This window comes from Ambystoma mexicanum, chromosome 5q, assembly GCF_040938575.1.
Source record: "Ambystoma mexicanum isolate Mex_15411 chromosome 5q, UKY_AmexF1_1, whole genome shotgun sequence".
Taxonomy (NCBI): Eukaryota; Metazoa; Chordata; class Amphibia; order Caudata; family Ambystomatidae; genus Ambystoma; species Ambystoma mexicanum.
In genome coordinates, this window is record NC_090933.1 from 856,734,417 (window position 1) to 856,754,928 (window position 20,512).

The window sequence follows — 20,512 nt, forward strand, 5'->3', positions numbered from 1 at the left end:
TGATTTGCATAATGTGACAGGTGGCCATGCCTGTTCAGTTAAGGTCATACCTCATTACTCCCGCCCCATCTTCAAGGTCATTTTGTTATTTTTTATGGTCATGCCACACCCTTGTTATCAAGGTCGTGCCACACTCGTTTTTATCAAGATTGTGCCACCGCCTGTTATCAAGGTTGAATCCCTCCTCCTCCTTAAGACTGCGGTAGCTGGGATAAAGGTAAGCACAGCCTGGCCAATCAGCAGCCGTGGTGGGGGAATATGGTAAGCGGGGTGAGGGAGTGGATTACTCGAATGTGCCAATCAGTGGCTAGGACATGCCTGGGCATGTTGAAAAAAAGAAGAGAAAAGACACTGACCTTTTTATGGGAGTATCAAACATCAACCCTGTGAAAATATGTTGGTGACAGCTCACAATGTGTCTGTTAAGAAAAAAAACCTGTAGCCCAATAAACATTTTAACAGTTTTTATTTGCTTTCAACAAAACAAGAAATCCTTTTTATGTACAAGAGTGGACGCATAATGAAAATATAGCTCCGTTTTAAACCATAAGCCACCATCAATGCTCATCATATTTTATCACAAGGGCAGCTACTTTTACATTGAAATGTTTATTTACAAGATTAATATATAACCACAAAATAAGATATATTTAATGGCTCTCATTTTTGTAATCATTTTTATTGCACATAATATGATATCAAATGTCTTTAATTGGCAGAGGTCACAGGTGGTGAGCGTTTTGTTTATTCAACTTGACAAACCATATTTACAAAAAAACAATATTTGAATTTACATGGTGAAAACTTTTATTTGAGCCTAACATCATTTAAACCTTAAATCATTGTTCATCACTCTCTATCACACACCAGCAATTACTTTGACACATAATATATTATTACATTTTTAAAGTAGGAGAGAATTTTTATAGCACCCAATATGATAGTACGTTTTTAAAACAGGAGAGATCTGAGGTGGCAACGATTTTGTTTATTCCAAATCGACAAACATTTTGAAAATGCTACTATATTTTAATGTGCATTTACCAATTAGGGTACATGGTGAAAACACATTCATAGCAGCAGTCAATGAAGATCTTTCTTTATTACATACAAGTATAGGTATCTGCGTCATAAAGGTAACCAGCCAGACAGGTTAAAACGTCTTTTTTTAATCACAGGTGCTAGAATACCCTGGTCATCTTCAAAAGCAGATATTTGAGGATAGAAGAGTGGAGTGTAGATCTACTGATGTCTGCCGACAGTTGTCGATGTTGGGGTATGCAGAGTCTGAGAGTCCAGTTTTAAATTGTCCAGGTGTCCATGGGTGGTGGCATTACCCCCTACTGTGGTGGGCACATTGAGTTCAGCCACAGCCTTCATTAATAAGTCAAACACGTGAAGGGGTTTCTTTCTTGGTAAGGCATGGCTCTGCATCAAGCCCCACACTAAATCAAAGAGGTTGGGTCAGTGTACAGTCTGCCCTTGCTACACAAACTCTCCTTTAACACTGCATGAGCCCAAGCCTAGTGCACGCCCCAACTTGGACAACAGTAGTTCAGTGTTCTTTTTATAATGGGGATTGATATTGTCCAGCACCTCACGAGCATGTGCATCAATGTTAGTAGGTGATGGTGGTGCAGGGGCTGCGGGGGACTTGTCAGTCTCAGGGTCATTCATGCTCAGCCTGGCATACATAGGAGAGATAAATCTGTAGGATAGCGTTAAAAAGAGTGATCTCCTCGCATTCAGGCACATCCCAGTGACAGTTGTCATATCAGGATCTAAATAGTGTGTAGTAGTTCTACGAATGTCTCGATCATTTTCAGAGGTTGAACGGCTTATATATTTGAACTGATGTCTGGGGACCAGGTTCTGCTTCTCTGTAAGGACCATTAACCGTTTGTTAAAAGACCAGTGATTAGTGGACTAGCAATACCGAGCAGACGACCTATAAAACCCCTGACGGTTTTACCAATTTTGTTTTAGATTTAAAAGTGGTTCTTTTGTTGCTCAGTTCCTTGATTTCCTCTCGTTTCCTTTTCAAAGTATGTAACTGTTTGGAGGATAGAGGTACATTTCCTTCAAGCACATCTCAGCAATGGCGTTCACCAAGTCATCAGAGGCTGAATAGAGGATATCATTTCTCTGCTGTGGCCATGAGGTGTAAAACAACTAGGATTCTTTGCAGAAGCCCCGACAGGTTAGGAAAGGTAAAGCGCCATTAATGAATGATGCATCGGTGTATTGTGGTTTCTGTTTTTATACCCAACCCCTTGTTTTGTTCAAGATGTATACTGCAGTAAGTTGGGAGAGTAACGCCCTGTTCATAGCCTATACTTCTAAATAAAGTTGTGACATAGGGAACCCAGTGCAGAGTGCGCGTATTCACTCAGCTTTTTCTAAAAATAGTGCTAAGGTTGTGCTGCGGTAATAGAGGAGTCGGTGGCTTCCCTAAACCACCTATCAATATTAATAAAATAGTATGGTTTCCATCTTCTTGCCGTGCTCAACACTGAACTGACAATGTTGTATTTAAGTAAGAAAAATTTGTCCAAGCGAAATTGCCTGTGAGTCAATGTTTATTTTAGAAAGGTCAGTATTGATAGAGTTGGTTGTCTCCAACTCCCCGATTTCATGTTTTAAATCGCAAATAAATCAGCAAATTCCCCGCTTTGGGTACTACATAAATCTGTATGTTTTATACATTGATAATTGTTCCATTTCATTTACAGCAAGTAAATCAATATATTCCCCACTTTGGGTACTACATAATCTCATTTTCAGCGAAACGTAAATGTCATGTATCAAGAACAAATGAGAAATAACCAAAAATGAAAACAGTGAAGAAATTATTGTGAACTTTCAGAAACTCTCCTGTCAATCAGTAACGTATATATTCGGAAATATACAAATATTATCTGCCAACAAACTAAGTGTCATTCAGAACTGACTGCCGACGCATGTTTCAACCGGCTGGTGTTGTTTTCAGGGCTATGAATATTTCACCGCTTTCTGTTTTTGACCACAAATTGTAAGTCCCTGTCAGATTTCTGCTTTATGCACTTAGATGTATCATTTTTGTTCAATTATGTTTTATGCTGTTGCTATTCCCAGAGAATGCCATTGCCAAATGTGTCTCTCTATGTACTCAAAGCTACATGCCTCCATGCATGTCCGCAGGCTGAATGTATGAATCTGTGTTTCGCATCTACTATAGTTCGCGCAGTGTCTAAATTGTGAGAAAACATAGTCTGCTTGCTTTATACGTATTGTCCGGTCTTTATATTCCAAAAATTGTCGTAGATTTAGTGCTCGAACGAAGAGGTTATCTGCTTCAAATGCAGTCTCGAAGCTCCACCACAGGAAAAGGGGAGGGGAAAACCATACTATTTTATAGTTCTAAATAGTTTGTTCCCTTTAAATCAACTAAAATATAGCCATAGGGCATTTTTGATGCACCCTGAAAAGCTTCTAAAAAGAAGTTGCGTTTCTAAGGGTACATCTGCCTGCCCAGCACACTGCTCTGTAATTTATCATGGAGATTCTTAAATAACAAGATGTATGAGGCATTAAGGTTTATTGATCTAGAGCAATGACCCATCGGCACTTGTGAAGACCTTTCCAAATTCGGAGTTTTCACAGGCATCTCCCATCAGGTCATCTGCTACCACTAGGTTCACCAGGTAAGGGGGATACACTGTCACCATTAACAGTAGGTGGCATTCCCTCAACACACATACCATGGGGCATTTTGATCAGTAATTCTCAGTACATCTTCTGCCAGCATGAGTATATCTAAACAATGTTGGTGGGAGGATGTGACAGTCTATTTGCAGCATTTTCTAAAATATTTTTGATGACATCACTTTTACCACAGTTAGATGGAGCTGCCAAGATGCATGAGAAAGGGTGCTGTAAATGTCAATCCATGTTAAGAGGATGAAGATCTCTTAGATACTAACATTTTTAATATCCATAAGGGGAATGCATTATAGCTGGATGTGAGTACTCTTTTATCAAACACAACATTAGTGTCTTATGTAATAGTTTGGTTGTAAACTGCCATTGTTTCATACGTCTAACAATGTTAAAGTTTTCAATAACTACAGAATTTGTGCCATTAGAGGCATCTGATCCTGGGTATTCACAGGCCATTTGTTTTAAGCTATCAAAGTTTACCTTAATGCTTTTACAAACATTTAAAGTGATCCCTTTAATTATCATACATATCTTCCCTATAGGCGTATCACAGGCATAGATCTTAGGTCCCGCCAAGACAAATTCTACAATGTGTTAATTGGGGAGAGCTCACTTGTTAAATCCTCCGGATATTTATTTCATGTATTTTTATTTTGTTGTTCATTTATAACATGCTTAATACCAGTGAGATGTTTCTAAGCACGGGATTGGGATTCAAACCTGTTTTGCGCGATGTTGTCTTGCTTCCAAGACAAACGCGTTGCCCTTGAGCTATCCTTCCCGAGATAGTCTCCTAAATGAGGCATAGAGTCACCCTCAGCATCCACAAAAACCACAGATTCAGTATCGTGATATAGACAGCGGTCCTGTAGATGTAACATCACACAATTCCAAGCATGCATATGTGGTTGTGAAACAAGCTATGATATGTTAACATTGGTGTACGTTGTTGGTCTTTCTTTAGAATACTTTTGCAATTACACATTTCATAGCTCGAATCACACAGGTACTTGTACAGAATCTTGGGATCGTTAATAATAGTGGTGTTTTGCAAGTTAGTTCTTTGAGCAAATTTTGCCCATAAAGAATTAAGACACAGTTTGGCGAGCATACGCCTAACAGGCTACCATTGTATCTGTTCATGCTTTAAAAGTACACCCTTCTTTTCATAATATCTTTGGATGTACAGAGCTTTTGTGGTGTCATCAACACTCCAATCATGATACCCTGAGGCTTATTTCTTGTCATGAAGGTACAATTTTATATATTCACAAAAGTTCTAGAGATTTCCTCAAAATGCCAAATTTTGTGAATCGTATCTGTTTTGTAGCCTTTCTTTAGAGCCACCTGCAACTCAATCATGCATCACCTGCCACAGAGAGCCCTTTCCTCCTCAGTATGCTTACAAATACTGGTTTCTTTAACCTTGCTACATGTATGGTACAGTGGAAAATGTAATTTACCATCATTCCACACTGGTGAAACATAGTAGAAAAGGCGGTGTGTTGGAGGAAACACTGATAGTTTATCAAACCAAAAACCAAATTACTCATCTATGGGGGTCATTAGGGGTTTTCCAGTAACCTTCCTGTACTACCAAAGGGTTACTGCCAAACCTGCCTTAACATTACCAGCACCCCATATCCAGGTGTTATCGTGATATGATGGGCGCCAGCAATAGTGGTAAATTCCCATTCCACTGAGTCCTATAGGGACTCCGTGGAATGGGTTTGCCGCGATCACTAGCACCGATAGTACTGGTGCCAGTGATTAGGGCAATTCTTTGCTGGTAGAGGCCTGAACTCCTGGCAGGTCAGGCCTGTCGGTAGTTCACTGCCCTACTGGCAAACTGAGTGTGCTGGTCTGGAAAAAATGCCAGATCTGGGATTACCGCAATTTATTCCAGCTTTTTTACTGGACCGGCACACTTGTAATGAGGCCGTATGTCTTTGAAATGCTTGCAACTGTAAACCATGTTTTCAGGCTAAATGAACGGCTAAGAAATATATTTTACTCAGTCCCCAGATAATTTATTTGGTTTTATAGATCTGAAGACTGCTTTCCATACATGGCCCCACCCATACATGTTTGTGGAAAACTCTAATTGAACAATTTCCTCCTCTAGAATTGCAAGATCAATTAATGGCAAGGACACATCCAAGCCCTACAAGGGTGACAGACACAACCCCCAACACCTGTCATCACTGCGCCAGGTCTCAAGAATGACCCGGCAGCAACTGAAGCACTCTGCAGTGCTCCAGCGTCCCAACCAGGCCTGCCTCTCTGCCAGCTACTGGCAAGGACACACTCAAGCCCTAAAAGGGTGGCAGACAAAAACCCCCAAAAAGAAGGGCAGGATCTCGCAAGCCATTTAAAGATGGCTACCGCCATCACTGCCCCAGATCTGAGGAACGGCCAGCAGGAATTGAAGCACTCTGCAGCTCTCCAGTTTCCCAACCAGCCCTGCCTCCTGGAACAACCGAATGGCTGTCCAGCTTCAACAGGATGCAGAAAATCACTGGATGGTAAAGTCAGCTCTATTCGCAATGCCCGTAAGCAAGGCCAAAGCCTGTTTAGGCCTGTCAGGGCATGGAAGGCACCACATCACTTGTCCTCACACTAGCACCTACATCCACCATGGTCTGCAACTTACCTCTCACCATCGAAATGCCTATCACCTCTCCCTCCACAACATGTAAGCATATTTATGCTTTAGCGAGCTGCAGCATGAGACCCATCGCTAATCTCTCCTGCTACACCTCCCCACAAACCCCACCTCCTGCATACTTTCTTCCTCACAGATCTACCCTTTTCACAAATCACTTGATGTTTCCCAGCAGCCCTGCACTACCCAAACCAGCCTTATTTCTGCCTCCACTCTCTATCCCCTACTCTAGCAACCACATTTTACCAGCCCCCACATGCACCAACACCCCACCCACCAAGGCATGCTTTGGCCAGCTAAGACTACCTCATCTATGCTCCCGCACTAACCCCACAACCACCTCTCATATCCCTATCCAACACTCCCTTAGAAACACCAGATTCTCCTCATGCACCATGCATCCTCCCTTCTCACACCACACACAATTCTCACACCACACACAATACCCCCCCTACACCCATTTCACCCTCTGACACCAGCCCCCATAACCATGAACAATAACAGCATGCACTGTCCGCTCATCAACGCACGATCATTGTGCACCCATGCCATTGACATTCACAATATCAAATCAGCTAGGCCTACTAGCAGTCACTGAAACCTGGTTACACAATGCAGCTGGACCCACCCTATCTATAGCTATCCCCTCACCCCCTCGGATATTCAATTCAACGAAAAGACAGACACTACAAAATTGGGGGATGCCCTTATATTTAAATATAACCTACTGATTAGAGAGCCCTCATGACTGCGTTACCTCTCCTCCTATCCCCCATCATCACACCCACTACCAGACTTTTCCTACTAGGTAACGTCAAACTCTGGTTCAGTGACCCAACTGACAAGAGAGTCACCAACTTTATCACTGCCTTTTCAGATATGAATATTTGCCAAATTGTAAACTCTCCAAACCACATCAAAGGCTACACCCTGGACTGGATCGTAAATCTTAACAATAATATCTATGTCACAGCTACCAAGCTTATGCCTTGGTCTGACCAATCCTTGATCGAATTTAACGTTTCACTCAGTCACACCCCCATCACCCTAATAGCCAAACCCATGACCACAACTACACACAACACGTGGAAACACACTAATGCCACATTAGCTCCCACCTTTACCAACCTATGCACTCCACCACCCAATCCAACTGACCTACTAGCTCACGCTGAGTCCTACAACACAACTTTGCTACGAACACTAAACCTGCTCACCCCACTTAAAACCTCAAACAAATCACGCCGACCATAACAAATGGTTCTCAGATGAACTCCAAATCCTCCGTTAACAATAATGGGCTTGAAACACATCTGGAGAAAACACCCCTACTCAAAAATTAAAATGCCCTCTCTGCCTCAGCAAAAAACTACAAAACCGCACTCCCAATCCAACTCCTTCAATGCCAAGGCGAGATAACTCTTCAAAATCCTCAAAGATCTTGAACCACACCCCCACCCCCTCCATCTCTCATGTCCTCAAGGACAAGGCCTGGTGCCCCACTATCCAGTCAGCCCTATCTGACAAAACCCAAAAGCTGAGAGACAAAACCATTGCCAAAAAACACACCATTATCTACAAAATCCCTAGCCCATGATTTCACCCTGCCACCCAATCGCTTGTAGCACCCTTCCAATTCCCCCAAGCCACTGCAAATGTTGTATACAACACCATCAAAGCCCTCAAACCCTCTAATTGTGAAAGAGACCCATGCCCAGAGCATGTCATCAAGCTATGTGCAGAAACACTTGCCCCTACCGCCACCAACTTCATCAACTTCTCCTTTTACTCCTGTATCGTTCCAACTAACATCAAGGAGGCCTGGGTCACCTCACTCTTCAAGAAGCCTTTGCTCAACCATCCATCCTGACCAACTGCCACCGCTTCCTGACAATTCCCTTCTTACTCAAAATATTAGACCACACCACTTGCACACAAATCCAGTCCTACCATGAACAGCACAATCTACTCAGAACCCACCAATCTGGCTAACGAACCTGCCACAGCACTCAATCAGCCCTCATAGACCTCAAAATTCATCTTGATAACACCTGCGACTCAGATAACATTGACCTGCTCCTCCTCACTGACCGTTCAGCCATGTTTTACCTTGTTGACCATGACATCCTCTGCGAGCATCTCAGAACAAAATTCCACTTCTCTCCAGAAGCAACCATCTGGGTCAAATCCTTCCTAAATGACAGCACACCCAGAACCTTCATGGGCGATGTAGCTGCTGATCCCATCCCAATCCCTTATGGCATTCCCCAAGGTTACTGCATCACCCCCACACTCTACAACATTTACACAAAACCTCTTTCCAACCACCTCGACAATTTGAATATTCCCTACACTAACTTTGCTAATGACACCCATAGTCTACTACAACTCTCAGGAATTTTCCACCAAGACACCACCATGATAAACCAAACTTTCAGCATCATTAAAAACTGTATGTCCAACCATCTCTGGTATGACTCTGATCTGGCTGCCCTCAAACACAAGTGTAGAGCATCAGAATGGAAATGGGTGGCCTCAGGTGCACCTTTGACAAACTGGCCTGTCTCCGCCTTCAAAGGCAATATAGACTCTGCATCCGGTCCAAAAAAAAGGCCATATTCAAGCCTGCATCTCTGCAGTATCTAACAACATGACCAAACTTTTCAAAGTCTGCAAGGAATTGGACAACCCTTCAGCAGTCTCATCTGCCACTGCACCCACCAAAGTCCTCTGCTCATCACTGGCAACACATTTCACCAACAAAACCTTGGACATCCTTTACTCTCTCACTCCTTCACCCACCCATGCACCAACATCTTCTGAGCTCCCTTCAGTCTCCCACACTCTGCCCCCTCTTCCTTTTCCTGCTTTTTCCGCTGTTACACCTGAGGAGGTCACTAGGCAAGTCCAGTCTATGAAAGCCCCACCAAACAAGTGGATCCATGCCCTTCCAAAACTATCAAGGACAACATTGACACTCTAGCTCCAGCCTTGGTGGACCTCTGCAACCTCTCCTTCACCTCTGGAGTTTTCCCATCCTCTCTCAAACACTCTCTCGCGTGCACACTACTCAAAAAACCTTCAGCCAACACTTCTATACCGGTAAACTATCACCCGATTTTTACCACTCCCTTCCTGGGCAAACTACTGGAGAAGTTGGCTATCTCTCAGTTCACTCCCCACACTGAATCTGTTGGTTGTCTCCACGATCATCAGTCTGGCTCCGGAGCATCCAGAGGCATGAAAACTGCTCTCCTGAAGACCCATGAAGACTGGCTCTCAAATCTTGACACAAACTGAATGAGGACTTCATCCTTCTGTCCTCTTTCTCCTTGACCTCTCCTTTGCATTCGACACAGTAAATCATAACAACTGATTAATCGTCTCTGTGATACCCTGGGCATCACTGATCAGGCCCTGGTGTGGCTTACCTCCTTTCTTTCCAACCGGCCATCCAAGGTGGAACTCAGGCTTTCTCTCTCTGCCATCACTCTTTCCACTTGTGGGGTCCCACAGGGTTCGAACCTATGCCCCTGATTGTTCAATATCTACATGGCCTCCTTGGCCCACACATTCTCTTCCTTCACTGCCAACTTTCGGTGTTATGTGGATGACACCCAGCTCTCCTTCAAGCTACCCTCAGCCTCTTCTTCCTCCTCGCTCATTCATGACTGTCTGTCTGCAATTCAGTCCTTAGGTGCAGCTAACAACTCTGCCCTAATGCCAGTAAAACAGAGATTGTTCTCATTGGGACCCCTTCTCCCGTTTTCCCTCTCATACTCTGGCCGACCTCCGAGGGTTCATTTTTAATTCCACTCTGTCCTTCTCTTCTCACATCTCAGACATATCCAAAAAATCACACTACCAGCTGCACCTTTTCCAAGGTACCCTACCTTTTCTCACTTTCCCCCAGAGATTCACTGTCTCCAGAGCTCTTGTTCTCTCTAAACTCGACTACTGTAACAGTCTCTTTCTCGATCTCCCTACTTCTACAAACCGACCTTACAACTCATCCAGAACATAACCACAAGATTTATCCTTGGCCTCAATCCTAGGGACAACATCTCTCTGGCACTGAAATGCCTCCACTGGCTATCGTGGCTGCAAGGATTAAGTACAAGACCCTCTGCATTGTTCACAAGGCTTTCTGGGGCAAGGGCCACCACTACTTACAACACACTCTTCCCAAATACACTCCCGCTAGAGCACTCCGCTCGCCCTCCTCCAACTCTGTGAGAGTGAGTCATTTTTCCAAACAGAGACTGGGGTGTAGATCCCTTTCCTCTGCAGTGGCCACCCTCTGGAACAGTCTCCCTGCCTCCCTCTGTCTCGAGCTGGATCTCTTTATATTCCAGAAAATCCTTAAGACCTTCCTTTTCTCCTCTGCCTTCTCTCTACCTCTCCCCTGCTAATCTCTGCTCCCTGGCTGCTACCTCCTCTTTCTATGCAGCTAGCTTGACTGTGGCTTGGCAGAACCTTACATGTCCCAGGCACCCACACCAGTCCCTGAACTTGCCTCCGGGCACTTGCACTACTTTCTGCACTACGCACTTTCCAAAGAGATATCTCTCTGCACTTAACCCGGCCCTCCTGGACTAGGCACAGTTATCCCTTCTCCCATTCCTCACACTTCCTGTCTGCACACTTACACAAACTGAATGCACTCAACCCAGTAATTTCGATGTCTGTCTGCCCCTTGTCTCCCCTTGCTCTGTGCAACTGAGAAACTTGTGTTAGTGGCACATTATAAAATGCCCAACCAACTTAACCACACCCCTCCCCGCCCCTGATCCACTCCCGTTATGGCAAAGTCTACTTGTATTCATTAGCAAGAAATGTCCTCTAATATGGCTACTGAGTTCTTATGTGCCTCCACCTCTCTCCCCCTCTTCCCTCCTACCCTCACTACTTGTCACACACTTGCACTACTATCAGCTGCTATCCATGTACCCCCTTCTCCTCCCGCCTCCCTGCTTTCCCCCACTATCTGCAAACGCACTTGAACTAGCAGAAATGTCGACAGGCCTAGTATAGTTATTATTATTGTACATCATTCGGAATTCTCCAAGGCCTTATGAATGATTGTATCTCATGTTTCCCCGTTCTTGGAGCGCTTTGAAGCACTCATGTTGTGTATAAGAGCTTCATACATAAACAATACCATACCATCTCTGTCTCAACAAAACCAAAATGGAAATACTCATTGTTGGCTCTTCCCAAAGCTTGAAAACCCTTGACCCCTCTTAAGTCTCATTCACCATAGACAGCAACTCAATCCAGGTTTTGCACCATGTAAAAGCCCTCAGGTTTACCTTGATGAGGAAGTCAGCATGCAAGAACACGTCAACTCTATTGCCTCCTCCGTGGCTTACACCACTAAACCCATCAACCTTAGCAGAATATTCCTATCACCAAACAACTGTGTAACATTCACTAGAGCCATCATAGGCAGTAAACCAGATTACGGCAATGCCCTGCTCTAGGCACCTCATCAAAGAACCATTTAAAACTCCAACTCCTGCAATATAACACTCTTAGAGCTGCCTGTGGGCTAAAATGCATGGATCATATCTCACAAGAAAGAAAGGGACACCCAGTCGCTGCCCATCAAAGTGCATATAGAATTAAGAAATTAAGACCCTCACAATTGCCCGCCAATGCATTCACAAATAGCCCCAGCTGACACACCTGAAGTCACAAAAAAGAAAACTCTACTTGATCATCTCGTTACAACTTTGCCGGTCTGGAAACAACTGTGCAGTGTGGGATGTTTACACCCACGCATCCGAGCCCTACAACATCACTGTGCGTTGCTGGTAGCATAAAAAGCAATGCTACCCACCAGAAAAAGCGCAGTGAAAACCTGAAAGATAAGCCACCATCCACCTTTGACAATTCCCAGACCCACCCTTTGGTTGCACCCAGAGCTGTTCAAAAAAATTTGTTTCATTGGTGTCAAAAGTTGCTAAAATCATGGCCCACAAGACCACTATAAAGATTCAACCTTCTTGTGGGGGTTCCACATCACTCTACTGCAAGGATCCCCATTAAAACGACCCAGACACTTTTGTGAATTGAATTGAAGGCAAATATATGTTTTATAAAAATACTGATAACTAATAGTTTGCATCAGATACACCAGGCACTAATAAAAATGTCCTTTGCTGCAGGAACTCATTTCTTTGTAGGCTATGCTAACATTTTCACACAGTCATTTGTCTCCCAATTTTTGATTTGGAGAAGTGCAGGCTTGAACCATGGCAGAGATGAATGCATAACCCATGAGCTATTCACCCATGAAGAAAACAAGTCAAGGCCTCTGTGAGAAAGGTGGTACAACAGTGATCTTTTCTATTGAGTTGTTGACCCTTCTCAACATCTGCGCAATGTATTGTGTCTATTGCAAACAGGATGTGCCTTTCCTAGGTAGGCTTTGAGGCTATCGTAATGGTACTATCATTCTATTAAGACTGCGTAGCTATAAAACACCAGTGGCAGCACAACACCAGAATGCAAAAGGATACATCCGTCCAACCTTCTCCTTTTCACTGAGAATCACTGTCTCCCCTGAAAAATTACATAGTATGATTACGATTGGTTATTTATAACGTGCTTAATAGCCGCGCGGAGCCGGGGACCAGAACCTGTGTCATTTTTCTTCCAAGGCAAGCGTGTTGCCCCTGAGCTATCCTCCCGAGATCAGTTAGCCTCAAGATGCATTACTCCCTCTGACTTGTGAATCTCATGGTTAGTGTTCGTCATACTGGCACTGCACCTGCTGTTGTCAATGTATGCTCATCGGATGCCAAATTGCAGAATCCTTTGCAGAGTAATAGCACAAGGGCAATCATTTCCCTACGGAATAAAACATTCTGTCAATGGCCCTCAATCCAGGGTGGGTGGTAAGGGATACCGGGCACCAGTAAGGAGACCGGTGCCGGTAATCCCTTACCGCCCTACTACGAGGTCTCTTAGCGGGTCCCTCCATTAACGGCTGGTCTGACCAGCCGTTGTGGACGTGACCCGTTAAGGGACCAGGGCGCAAATAACGGGCTTGACATTCGCGAGCCCGTTATTTGCGCCCTGCCCATCCCCATTGAGCCCTCTGGGGGCTCAAATGGGAATGGGCAATGGTTGGTGCAATGGGGACTTACCAGTCCCGCTAAGGTTGGACTAGACCGGTAAATCCCCATTGCACCAAACCGGACACGGCCTTTGAGGATCGTGAAAAGATCTCTTCAGGTGTTCAGTGCTGATGATATGGGCATCATAAAATAGTGTGTTTTGGGTTTGATGATCTGATTTTTGTAATGTGTTCATTTGGATTGTAAGGTAATATGGGGGCAGTACTTACTGTGCCACTTTCTTTCCTGATGTAACAAGCTTTTTCAAAAGGTTTTGCTGCTCTGGGGTGTAAACTTATTATGTTGGATGTGTTGATTTTTACATGATGAGGCCGTGACATCCATGGACTGTACCAAGGCATTTTGCGAAGTTGCACACGGCTGAAGTTGGGACTGTACGGGGCATTGATACATTATTGTTTTTATTGCATTGTGGGACAGTGGTGCAGTTCAAAACCGTCTCCATAATATGGCCCCAAAGAATATTTCATGGAGAAAGAGGAGGCGATTGAAACATCAAGAAATTGTGTGTAGACTATGTGGACTTGTGCAGATGCTCGCAGCAGTAGCACGTTTCTCAGCTTCCTTGTCTTAGTTAAAATGACAATAAACAGATAACCTGATTATGCATTTATGATTGTAGTGAATGTTTTAAATTGATGTTCACATATACACAAGCAGTCAGGGAAGCCTGTTAGCTTCTCGGGTAGTTAATATGAGCTCTCAGTGCTGCAATTACCTGTGCTGGCTTTTTAAACTTTCCCTTAATGCGTAATGTTTATGTTTTATCCTAAGTGTTTCAGCTTTGTAAGGCTGGCAGTTTTAGGGCTTTTGCAAGGCAGCAAAAGCAGAATATTTTATGAGAAAGGGTATGATATAAGATTACTTAAAAGCTTCAGTACATTATTCTGCAATCACAAGTCTCAGACATAAAGTATGCAATCATTTAAAGGACAGCATCAGGGGATGGTTTGACAACTGTTTCCATGTGAAATACGAAACCAGAGTGTAGCCCTGTGTCTTAATACAGATTGCAGTAAATTGATGGAGTAGATTTTGAGTACTAATGTGGAATCACATGGGTCCAAGCCGCAGGGGTCAAGTCCTAAAAACAAAAGTGGGGGGACTCTTTACAAATGCAATGGGATGTGACTAATTAGCATATCAAGGTGAAATATGCACATTTCATTAAATTGGCTTTGCATAACCACCCACATTTCACAGGACAAATGGCATTTGCCTTTCATAAAATCAACAAACACAAAACCAAGAGAGGATATTTTCTTCTAATAGTGTTTTTGAAAACGTTAAAAGGTGGGCATGTTTTAAACTCCAAGAACCAATACTATTATTTTCCCTGGAACATGCAGCACCGAAATGGGGCATTTTACCTTTAGTTGTTTGTTATTTCTCATCAGGTTATATACTGCAGAGGTGAAGTGTCTGGCCTGCCAACCTGACGACTGCGATTCGAGGTCAGCTTTAATTCATACATTCAAATAAGTCATTCAATGTTTCTCATTTTAGCTGGGGGAACTGAGTCCACCCTCTGAAAAAAGTGGGTGGACTCCGTCCCCCCGCGTGTACCCTCGACTTGAGCCCTTGTCCAAGGGTGTGTGTGTGAGGTGTGTGAGGAGTGGAATCGGAAGAAGATTGTATCATTTTACCCCCTTGCCTTTTGACGAGAACATGCTATTAATGGCGTGTTTTTCGAGTGCTCATCAATGCGCCATGCATTTTCACATTGCAGTTTGTATGCAGGGATGTAAATGAAAGTGAGAATATGTTTTAAAGATGGACAAAATATGATGTCAGGATTAAAATACACGATGTTCACTTAGAGTATTAATTCATAAAAAGTACTTTGTCTTCGTCAGACTTCTTTGAAGAGCCCATTAATACGTTAATCATAATGGGCATCCTTAAACACTTCTGCATTAATATTTAAAACTCTGCCTAGCAAATGAGTGCTGATCCACTGCCATAAAAAGCCATTAGGTTCTAAGAAGGAATCAGCGAAAGCTGAAAATACACTCAGCAATGGCAGGCATCCGTCTTTTGTATATGGGAGGTAAGTCAGATAGAGAGATCGGTAAGGAACATACCTGTTTATCTGAGCTGTGGGGAGCTGTAGTGAGCTGCGGGGAGCCGCGGGGGGCCGCAGGGAGCCGCGGGGAGCCACAGGGAACCGTGGGGAACCGTGGGGAGCCGGGATCGGACCAGCAGCTGAATTGTGTTTACCTTTATCCATTGTGAATGTCCTGCCCAGGATGACCCAAAGAACAATAGCTATCTTTTGGGCAAACCCTCGAATGGGCTTCTTTTTTCTGCACCCACCCCACCGCCACCCTTCTTCATCTTTATTCCTGCCTAAGCCGCCATGTGTTTATTTTTAGTTTGTAAAATATTTTTTATGGTTTAGAAACAAAACGGTTCAAAAGCAAAACAGTACGTCAGTAGATCAGTCATGATGTCAATGTCCAACCCAGTATCTGTACCCATACAGTCTCCCTCCCACTTCTGCACTCATCAGATATACCCTACCTTACTAAATGATCACCCGGTACCTGCTGGTTGCACTACCATGTTTTATTGCCCTTATTTATTTATGTATTTATTTTATTTAGTATTTTTTCTGTTCTGTCATCGGTTCCGCACTTTCCACTTCTCCCCCTTCCATGCACTTTCCCCCTTTTCCCTTTTCCATGCACTTGTGCTTTCTTAATGTCACTGGGCCTAGTAAGAACACTTTATTTTTTGTTCTCCCTTGTTCCACTCCCTTTTGCCTGGTCGCGCTCTGAAACACTTGGGTACGAGCGCAATATCAATAAAATATCATTTAATTTCATTTCATTTTCTATGATATTGTGCCCCTGTGATATTGTGTCCCGGTGACATTGTGCCCCTGTGATATTATGCCCCTATCACTTCCTCAGCTGCCTTACCACCCTACAGACATTCTGTTATAAAGGTCTCCAGAAATCCCCTGTGCTACCAACCCACGCAGGACAGGCCATTGAAACGCTGCACACTGGGATAACTGACCAGTGAGATACTTGGCCACTGGGACACTTTCCCACTTCGACACTTGCGCACTGGAACACCTTGCCACTGGGTTACTGGGCTACTGGAATAGTTGGTTAATAATATTTCATCCTCCCATTTAAGAAAATTCCACAGGCAATATCTGCCCATCCCAACAAACTGCCACTCAAATATACTGGCTACTGGGATACCCACCAAGCAGGGCAACCAACCATGGAAAGAGTTTTTATCACTCATAATTTAGCCCACTGACTTACATGCTATTGGGTCTTTTCCCATTGAGTCAACCACCTATAGAAATCCTTGGATAGTTAAACCAAATAAGGATACCTAATCCCGAACAAGATATAAAGGCCAGCCAACAACTGCACAACCAAGAGCCAAGCCTCACCAAAATGTACCATTCTCGGAAAAACGACCTCATGGAACAAAAAAACACAGAGGACACCCTGCACAAAACCTCTTTGTGGAAGAGATCCCTTTTGCAAGATCACAACTAACATCACTCTATGTTTCACGCTACCTATCAAAATACAATACATCTCAACCAGCAATTCAAAGACATTTCAACCACACGGAGCGAAAAGAAGCAAACACCACAGATGGACTTATCAAGGATCAAAGAAGTAGAATAGAATCAACCAACTTTAATACACTGGGCCTCATTCCGAATACAGCGGTAACCTTGCTGGTGCTACTAGCGGGTTGCCGCCGGACTCGGAATAATTTACTGGCGCCTGACTTCCCGGTAACACCAGGGCATTACAACCCCTGCGGTCCGGGAAGTCAGGCGTCAGCAAATTGTAAGTCCCCATTCCCATAGAGTACTATGACACTGTATGGGAATGGGGACCACAGAAGTACTGGCACCATTGCTAACGGTACCGGTGCTTCCATGACAGTCTTCCTACCGTGGCCGCTGTGCCCAGCAGGGTAAGACCTGTCAGGCACAGTGTCTCCGGCAGGCAGACTTGTACTTTGCTGGTCCGTAAACAACAGTGCCGGTAATCTCACAGGCACCATTGTTTCCGGACCAGCAAAGTCATAATGAGGCCCACTGTCACCATTTAGTCCACAGCCGCCCTCAATTTGGAAGCACCTTAGAAAATTAATTATTCTTTTAGTAAGAAGTTATCAGTATACTTATTTGTAAATGCTTACTTTCTCTAACTATAAGCAGGGATGTCATTTAACCAAAATGCCAGAGTTAGCAGAAGTGAAATCACATGACCCTTGACCCCTGATGGCATCACAGGAAGTGATGTAATTTGACCCCAGCCGAAGTGATATCGCGGGAAGCGATGGAACACAACCTTTCACCCGTTGACAAAACAGGAACTGGCATCACATAGCATTGTACACTACGAAAAATATGGTTATGCTATCATTATAATGTCATGTACATTTCATACAAGAATGGATCGCCATATGTATCATTACGATCAGTGTTTATAGGCGCATATTACCAAATTACTGTGAATGCAAGCAGATGTCCATGACCAAATATAGCACTTACGCTTAAGTGCTTTATATACAAAAAATATACACCCAATATCACCCAACCTGTGTTGGTACTCATTTATCGACCTCAGAAGGATGAAAGGCTGTGTTGAGGCGTCTAAGAAGAGACTAAAATCAGTGACTCACCCCCTGAAGTGTGCCTGAAATAAACCTTTAATGAGTGTAGCAATTATATGTAGAATTCCAGAAAGACACATTGTTTGGTATTCCCATTCTTTCTTATTTAGGGTCAGTGCTGAAAGTGTTAGACTTGTGGCACGCCTGTTTTTATTTTTCTTCTTTTTTTTAAGGGGCCTGAACAAGAAAGCAAGCCACTCCAGAAGTCAAGAGCCACATGGTGCTGGCCACAGCCCAGGAGCTTGCATCACAAAAAAAAAGAAAAAAAGAAAAAAAGAAAGAAAACTTTTTTTTTCTTCTTTTTTAGAGGTCGCTAGGGAGACCACAGAGGTCGCAAGGGAAACTTCAGAGGTCGCAGTTGCAACCTCGGGCGACCTCTAAATGACATCCCTGCGGGCATATTTCTAATAATCTCTGGTAATAGTACAAGTTCTGCACTTGTAGAGAATACCAGGAGAATGATTCCCTTCTCCTGGTCCACCAGTTCAACAACTGCTATTCCCTTGTTGACTTGGTCGGCCTCCAAGCTGCTATTTGGTAACCTTTTGCCTTAGTTTTGGATTCAACAATTTAGGTGAAAAAAAACAGGAGAATGACTCCCTTCTCCAGGTTCAATTGGTTCAGCTGCTGGCTAACTTTTGATAGTGTCCTGCAATCGTTTTGATCAACCTTTGCACTTCTTTCCAGGCTTCTCTAAGGGCTTGCTTAAAAGTCAAACACTACTTTTGTTTCCAACAAACAGTTGTTTCTTGTCTTTCTTTCCCCTCCTCCTGTCAGTGAAAACAATGGGAACTGTTGCCAGAATGTCCTTGATTTCTTCTAACACTCTGACAAAGGAGATTGTTCTCATGGCACTTTCTAGCATGAATGTTTCTTTTGATGATAGAGTGTTGAGGGAGAGTACTGATATGTGATTCTCTTTGAGTCTCTTTGACACAACAACTGAGAAGAGGAGGATCACTAGTGATGTAATCCTCACACTTGATACTTCTGCCCCATCTCTGGAGATGAGGGAGATTACTCCAGGGCTGTCTTCCTTTCAATATTCTTGATATGATTACATACACAAGGGAAATTGCTCCCAATGTCTTCTTCCCATTCGGAAGTTATGGCACAAGTACTGAGATGAGGGAGATTATTCCTGAGGCTTTCTTTACATCTGGTACTTTTGAGACAATTACTGAGATGAGGGAGATTACTCCCAAGGCATTACCCCCATTCGATATTTTTGATACAGTCACTGGGACGAGGAAGATTACTCCCAAAGTCTTCTTCCCATTTGGTACTACAGGCACAAGTACTGAGATGAGTGATATTACTCCTGAGGCTTCCTTTACATTCTGTACTTTTGAGACAATTATTGAGATGAGGGAGATTACTCCTGAGGCCTTCTTTATATTCTGTACTTTTTATACAGTGACTGAGATGAGGGAGTTTACTCCCGATGTCTTCTTTAGCTTAAACACTCTTCTCCAATCCTCTAGCCATCCTCCCACGACTCCTGTTGCCTCTTCTGTGGGAGCCACATTGATGGTTCTTTCAGGGATGTTGGGTTGATGCATTCCCATGGAACATTCTCTCTGGTTCTCTTTCTGATCCCTGCTGCCGTGCTTTGGCTCCACGGTGTCCCCTGCCAGACAATGTTGGTGCAGTTAATGGACCACTCGGTACACCTCCTCGAGGTCGTGCCACTGTCAGTCGGTTTCAAGCTTCCAGCCAGGCCTGCTCTGCCTCAGCCTGCAAAAGACTCCTGCAACCTGCAGTCGGTGTCCGCTCGATTGGAGGTTTGCTTCCCCAATGTAGCTTCTTGCTTCCAGGTTTGAATATCCCGGGGTGGCCAAGTTTCGCGCATTGCTACGTCCGCCTCCCCTCTAATTGGGTTCTTGCTCAATGTTTATTTCATTCAGCTAGTTCCTCCCCAGCGGAGTGTCACAGTCTTTTGTTTGTGTCCATTGTGTATTCTTCAAGCCTTATTGAAGCCACCTCTTCCCAGTACCTTCTGTATTTGGCAAAGGAGTAGTTTGTATAACACCATCAATCTTCTTATTCACAGTACTCCTGGAAGATGACTTGAGAGCAGATTGTATGTCCTAGTTAGTCGTCCTGATCTTAATGGTATCAATATTTACAGGAAGAAAGGAAGAAGTATTGCAATAGAAATATACAAGTGCTTTTGGATTATTTCTCAGCAGACTTTATGGGTTTCATGGACTCAAGGGCAAGAGGGTTAGGGAGTTCCATCACAGAATGGGAGTCCTTGTCCCTGGCAGGGGAGTCTCTCACTGTGAGGTTCCAATTTCTGACACCCCAAGGGGAATAATGCATAGCAGTATCACTGCCC